Source organism: Elephantulus edwardii, unplaced genomic scaffold (assembly GCF_000299155.1).
Source record: "Elephantulus edwardii isolate Elephantulus edwardi_28Jun2011 unplaced genomic scaffold, EleEdw1.0 scaffold00335, whole genome shotgun sequence".
NCBI classification, from domain to species: Eukaryota; Metazoa; Chordata; class Mammalia; order Macroscelidea; family Macroscelididae; genus Elephantulus; species Elephantulus edwardii.
This window is the reverse complement of record NW_006400085.1, coordinates 158,951-166,496: the sequence shown is the minus strand read 5'-3', so window position 1 is coordinate 166,496 and position 7,546 is coordinate 158,951. Positions and strand designations below refer to the sequence as shown.

The 7,546-nt window shown below is 42.3% G+C and overlaps 1 protein-coding gene across 1 annotated transcript in view; it reads right to left on the bottom strand.

Annotated features, from left to right (window-relative positions):
• ACTR3B (ARP3 actin-related protein 3 homolog B (yeast)) overlaps window positions 1-7,546 on the bottom strand; it is a 151,676-nt gene that overhangs the window by 6,509 nt on the left and 137,621 nt on the right. The window lies entirely within an intron of this gene.

Below are 7,546 nucleotides of genomic sequence, written 5' to 3'. Positions count from 1 at the left end.
AAGGAGATTAATCAGAACTGGCTTTGACAAGCACTGTGGCAATTGGACAATTAAAACAGACATTGGGATGGCGGGGGAAGAAGAACAAACTGGGGAGGAGGGTAGAGAGAATGGTGCAACAATGAATGAATGAAAACCCAAAATCTCTGTAAATGTTCATTAAAACTAATAAAAGTTAATAACAATTAAAAAAAAGAAAACAAAGTTAGTCAAAAGAGAATGACATTGTATTTTTTCATATTCTCAAAAAAAGGTGTTAAGAATGAGATATCATCTCATTCCAGTAACAACAGCCAAGTTCAGCAAGACAGAAAACAATAAATACTAGTGGGGATATAGGGAAACTGGAACTCTCATATACTGTTGGTGAGATAAAAAATGGTGCAGGAACAATGGAAAGCAATTTGATGCTTTCTTAGAGTGTAGGGAATAGAATTAGCATTTGATCCAGCAGTCTCCCTACTAAATATAGGTCTCAAAGAAATAAGAGCAGCAATACAAACAGATATAAACCCATGTTCACTGCTGCCTTATTTACAATAGTAAAGAAGTGGAAATATTATAAGTGTTCCTCAATGAACAAACTGATAAAAAAACCATGGTACACAACGCAGTACTACAAAACACCAAAAACCAATAAAGAACTCACAACATACTGCTTACCCTGGATACATCTAGAAGACAATGTGCTAAATTAAGTCAGTCAGTCACAAAAGAACAAATATTATATGACTACTATTGTAAAAAGCTAAAGATAGGTTTACAAACCGTTCTTATTCACAGAATAATTGTTATTCTGGGTAATTTCCAGGGATGGAAAGGGAGGGATGAGTAAAAATTAGTAAATAAACAATTTTTTTGTTGTTATGAGCCTTCAGGTCAGAACCAACTCATAGCTGATCCTCCAGATTTTCAGAGGACCAAGGGGAGATTACCCATTTTTCTTTTGAGAGCAGCTAGTAGATTTAAACTGTCTGCCTTCGGGTTAGCAGTGCAACTCTGTACCACTGGGCCATCAGAGCAATAAGCATATATTAAGATGGGTTAAAGCAATGGTAACTTCCAATATTAAGTATAAGCAAGCTTCAGTTTGCTTGGGTCTACAAATAACACTCTTGGCACCAACAGCCAGGAAATCAAAAGATGAATTACATTGTGAAAGTCTGCTATCTACCTCTGCAGAGTACTGAAGAGCAACAATGTCAGTCTGGAGCTTTAAAGTGCACCTGATCCAGGCCATGGTCTCACTTACTATGCACTGGAAAGCTGGACAATGACTAGGGATGACAGAAGGATAACAGAAGAATAATTGATGCCTTTACATGGTGGTGCTGAAGAAGAGTATTGAATATACCATGGACTGCAAAGAAAATAAACAAGTCCATCCAGGAGAAGGTGAAACCAGGCTGCTTCTTAAAAGGCAAGGAATTTGATACTCCGTTTGACACCCTATGGTCATGTGGCCAGGAGGGCGCAGTCTTTGGAGAGGGGAATCATGCTTGAAAGGGTGGCGGGACAGCAGAGGAGAGGAAGACCATGGATGAAATGGATTAACTCAGTGACTGGGATAATGGAGGTAAGTGTGTCAGAGACAATAAGGCTGGCACAGGATAGAGCAGGGTTCAGAGCTATTGTACTTAGAGTCGCAATGAGTCACGAGTAACTCGACAGCACATAACAACAATATCCAATTAGGAATTATCATCACAGAATCCTAAAAAAAAAAGAGAGAAGATACAGAGAAGTATAGAAGGATTAACAGAAATCAGAATTGTAGGGAGGAGTAAAAAAAGTGTAATTACACCATGGGTATTAAAAAGTTAGAAAACAAACTGTGTATGAATGATTGAATGAAAAATTAATTTCATTTGTGAACTTTACTCAAATTACAATTTTAAAAAAGAACCAAAAAGAAAAAAAATCCTTCCTCTCATTACTTTTCCTCAAGTGAAAACATAATAGAATTCCATGTCTATGAAAAATTTCACACAGATCAGGAAGCCAAAAGTACTCGCATAAATTACAAACTGGCTTTTCACAGTTACTTTGTGAATAAGTGGAATTAACCATGGATCTTTAGTTGCTTTGCCTTGCTTAATCACTGGAAGAAGTCTTCTAATTAATTCCTTAACCTTTTCAGAAGAATGACACTGGGGGAAAAGGGAGTGTACTAGATGGGAGAGTGTCCTCTAAGAATTCATGTTCAACTAGGACCTCAGAGTGTGACTTCATCTGAAAACAGGGTCTTTGCCAACATAATCAGGATGCACTCACACAGGAGAAGGGTGTGCTATAATCCACTAAGTCTGGTGTTCTGACAAGAGAAGAAATGTGAACACAGAGACACATGCATAGGGAAGACAGCCATGTGCGGGCACAGGCAGAAACCAGAGTGTGCAACCTCAAACTAAGTAACGTCCAGGACGACAAGAAGCTGTGAGAGAGAAGAACCTGCAGGCTTCAGGGAGAGCACAGCCAAGCAAATACCCTAAATTCAGAGTCCAGATTTATGAAAGGAAAGGGGTGGGGGGGTGGGGGGGAATATCTGTCCTTTTAGGCACTCAATTGCGACAGCAGCGCCAGGACACTAACATACAAGCAACAAGAACCAGCTCATAGATCACCCTTAAACTCAACACATTTATAGAAGCTTGCCCATCCTTCTCCTCTGGAGAAGCTTGTGGATTTGAACCACCTGCCTTTGGATTTGGCAGCACAACTCCTTACACACTAGGTCACCAGAACTTAGCAAGGCTGAATGACTTGGGAAAATGTTTTCACATGAAACATCCTTATTGCCTACCTTCCCTTCTGCATGCTAAGGTTCTTAAAAGTAGAAGCTTCTGGGTGGAAGAGTGAAGACATTAAATGTCCTATTAGATTTCCATGAAAAACAAAACAGCATTCTTTCAGGCTATACCACATTATTTAGAACAATGAAAGAGAAAATAAGCATATCATGATTTAACTTTCTCAGAAAAAATATCATTTTAGAAAAATACGTATAGGAGAAATGTATATAAGGAGAAAAACCCACACATCATTTAAGGGGGGGGAAATACATCATTTAAAACCCCATCACTGCCATTGAGGTGGTTTTGACTCAGTGACTCTCTATCCATTTTCCAAGGCTATAAATCTTTACAGGAACAAACTGTTCATTTTTCTCCTGTGGAACAGTGGATTTGAACTTCCAACCTTCTGGTCAGCAGTACATTACACACAGTACAGTATGCAGTGTGCTATCAGAGAACACTGTCTTCTTATTTATCTCTCTTTTTTAAATATTGGTTTATATACAAAGTTCGTATACATTGTTTTTCACACCAGATCTTTCCCATTTGCTTCACCACTCCTTCCTCCACGTGTCAAATTGTGCGATCCTATGATTAATCACTCCCACGCCCCTGCCCATCAGATTCAGGGTAAGACATATGAAACAGAAGGGTTAGGAGGCCATGAAAACTCATTAGTGATCTTGCTTTCTGCTCAGGGAATCTACTCAAAATTCTACCCTAATTGTCATCAGAGAAAAATTTCACCTCCAATGTCAACATACTTCTGAGAAATGGGCTGTATCTGCTGTTGGTTACCAAGTTGAAAAGAACTGAAAAACCCTAAAAATAACATAACAAAATAAAAACCTCCAAACCTTTAAATACTCTGCCCAGGTTACAATGAAAATCCACTAACAATCTGAATCCTGCCCTATCCTGCGCCATCCTCATCACCTCCAACATGCTCGAGTCCACCGTTACAGTCACTGTATCAATCCGTCGCCCTTAAGGTCTTTGCTTCCTTCACTGACTCTCCACCTTTCTGAGGTTGATGTCCTTTTCCACGGACTGGCCGCTCCTAACATCCTAACATGCCTGCTGCACTGTCCCTCCACCCTCCCAAGCATGATGTCCTTCTCCAAGGACCAGTCCCTCCTTACAACATGTCCAAAGTATGTCAGACGAAGCCTCAGAACCCATACGGTATAGTAGGATGCAAAACCTGGCAACTCAAACCACCAGCTCCACTGTCTCTCTCCTAATCCCAGAGAACTCTGACCTCACGCTGGTGGACAGCACTAATTTGAGACAGTACTTCATTACAATGAACTGAAAGCTGACCTTTGGATTTCAATTCACTCTCTTCCACCTTGAAATATTCAAAGACACGTATCTGTTCCCTAATAAATCTTTTCTGCTCATGACAAACAGTGCTATTTCTTTCAACCACTCCTCACAGTACATATTCTCAGAAACTCTCAGTATTCTGATAACCCTCTTTGAATATACTATGAAATTTGGCAATATATAATGTGAAGCAACATCCTCCCAACAACAACAAATCAAACACATAACCCTACCAATACAACACTTTGTCAATAGTATACAGTATATATAAAATGAAAGTTACCAATTATAATCCTTAGGAACCAATCAGGGTGAGCAATTTATCACCTAATATTAACAGAAAGCAATTATCTGATCTGTGGCTATAAAAACTACTATATGCTGAGGATGAAAATTACAGGAAACACTATTGTTTTTAAAAGGAATGAACAAACATATTATCTCCAACCATGCTGCATCTGATAAATAAGAACCCAAACATTACAACTGAGATAGAGGGGAAACTGAGGGGAAATTTTCTCAAATTTCAACTACAAAAACATTAACTTTCCCATTTTGCCAATCAAAATTTAAATGAAAAAGCTGTTTGTACAAAGAAAACAGATCAAGATCCTTCCCTCACAATCCTCTTAGCATCATGTATTGTCAGTATTCCTGAAAGGAAAATTTTTTAAACAATGTACCCAGACCCAAGTATTGTAAGAACCTATACCTTTGATCTTGTGTGAATGTTTGTGTTCCAGGAACTAGCTGACCACAAACTGAAAAAACAGTTACTGGCAAAAACCATATTTTAACTAACGTCAGCAGCAGGTAACTGACCTAAAATTGAACTTCTCCTTTACCAAAGAGCCAATGAGCTAATTCCACGGCAAAGAACCCGTCTGTTGTTGTTATGTGTCGTCGAGTCGTTTGCGACTCATAGCGACCCTATGCACAACAGCCCTAAACCCTGCTCTATCCTGCGCCAACCGCACTGCCTCTGACACACCAATCCCGATTACCCCAGTCACCGAATCAATCCATCTCATAGAGGGTCTTCCCCTCCTACGCTGTCCCTCCACCATCCCAAGCATGATGTCCCTCTCCAAGTACCCATCCCTCCTTGCAACGTGTCCAAAGTATGTCAGACGAAGCCCCAGAATCCTTGCCTCCAAGGAGTAGCTTGGTTTAATCCTCTCAAAGATGAATCTGTTTGTTTTCCTGGCAGTCCATGGTACATTCAGTACCCTTCTAAAGCACCACAGCTCAAAAGCATCCACTCTCCTTCTGTCCTCCCTAGTCATTGTCCAACTCTCTGATGCATAACAAGCAGTTACAAATACCATGGCCTGTATCAGGCACACGTTAGTCTCCAGAAAGACACTGTTGTTCCTGAGTACTTTAGAGAGGTCCCTAACAGCAGACTTTCCCATCATGATACGCTTTTTTATTTCCTGACTGCTGGTGCCAAGAGTGTTGACTATGGAGCCAAGCAAACTGAAGCTGTGAACAATCTCAATCTCTTCGTCATCCATCCTGACGCTGCCAATTGGTCCAGTGGTGAGAATCTTTGTCTTCTTGACGTTGAGCCTCAGTCCATACTGAAAGCTGCAGTCCTTGACCCTCTGCAGCAAGTGCATGAGGTCCTCCTCAGTTTCAGCAAGCAGGGTTGTGTCATCTGCATAACGCAGATTGTTAATAGATCTTCCACCAATCCTGATGCCACAATTCTCCTCATAGAGCCCAGCCTCTCGGATAATCTGCTCTGCATACATGTTGAAAAGGTATGGAGACGGGATGCATCCCTGGCGTACACACTTCCCAATTTTGAACCATGCAGTGTTACCCTGCTCTGTTCTGACTACTGCCTCTTGGTCCAAGTATAGGTTTCGCATTAGCACAATTAAATGTTCTGGGATTCCCATTCTTCTCAGAGTCAGCCACAGTTTGTTATGATCCACACAGTCAAATGCCTTTGCATAATCAATGAAACACAGATAGACATTCTTCTGGTATTCTCTGCTTTCAGCCAAGATCCATCTAACATCAGCAACAATATCCCTTGTACCACGACCCCTTCTAAACCCAGCCTGGACTTCCGGCAGTTCTCTGCTGATGTGCTGTTCTAATCATTTTTGGATAATCTTCAGTAGAGTCTTGCTTGCATGTGAAATCAATGACACTGTTCTGTAGTTTCCACACTCAGTTGGGTCACCTTTCTTTGGAATGGGAACAAATATAGATCTCTTCCAGTCAACCCCTAGACCTTGTATAAATTCCCTTGCTTTTTTGGGCTTGGGGTCAACTTCCCTGTCTCCTGCGTGAGATACAAGGAGTCTCGAAGCTTCGTCAATAAAGCCTCTTGTGATTGCAGCGAGTGGATCTGGTGTGAGTTGCTCGGGGTCGCACCCGGTCTGGGAAAAGCCCTAGTTTGGGGTCTTTCATTTGGGGGCTCTCTCGTCCAGGATCGAGCAGCCACCACCGCAACCCGCCAGTCAGCCACTTGGAGGTAAGAGGATCCTCTAAAATTTCTTTGTCTGTGCAGCTCCGCCAAACCTGTGTGTTGGTAAGTCTGTTTTATTTTCAGCTTACTTTCAGTTTGTGGCTGCCGTGCGCCCGCTAGGGCCGGACAACTGTGGCGAAAGCAGACGTGCTTGAAAAACCACGAGTCACAGCCCTAGGGAGACGTCCCTTTGGGTAGAATATGGATCCAGAGGCTTTAATAGTCTCCGGTCCGTCTGAGGGACTTAGAGTGTCCCGCCGGAGAGGAGGGGCCCAGAGCACTCTCCCATCTGAAGCAGCTTTCAATTGGTTGTCATGAAGAGAGCTTCTTGTGTGTCTTGTATTTCTTGTGAGTGTCTGCTGTATTCTGTGGGCGACTAATATGGGACAGACTATGACGACACCCCTCTCCCTGACTTTAGGACATTTTTCTGAAGTAAGAACCAGGGCTAATAATCTCTCTGTTAATGTTAAAAAAAGACCTTGACAAACCTTCTGTAACTCTGAGTGGCCCGCTCTGGGAGTCGGCTGGCCACCAGAGGGAGCATTTGACCTAACAATCATTTTGGCAGTTAAAGATCTTGTTTTCCAGGAAGGACCAAACGCGCATCCTGACCAACAGCCATACATCATCGTGTGGCAGGATTTAGTGCAGAATCCACCACCGTGGGTAAAACCTTGGGTTTTGAAGAAACATACCACCCCTCCGGGCGCATTAGCCCTAAAAACCCGAACTTCTGAGTCCAGAATCCCTCTGGCCCCAGAAGCTACGCCATCAGCACCACCCAAAATTTATCCTGAGATTGAAAATCCACCTGAGTGGCCTGAGATGTGTCACAATCCTCCCCCATATCAGGCCCAGGTTGATCCCAGTCCCCCCATCCCTGCGAGTGCCCCCCAGGGACCAGCACAGGGGATTCGCAGTCGGAGGGGTCTGG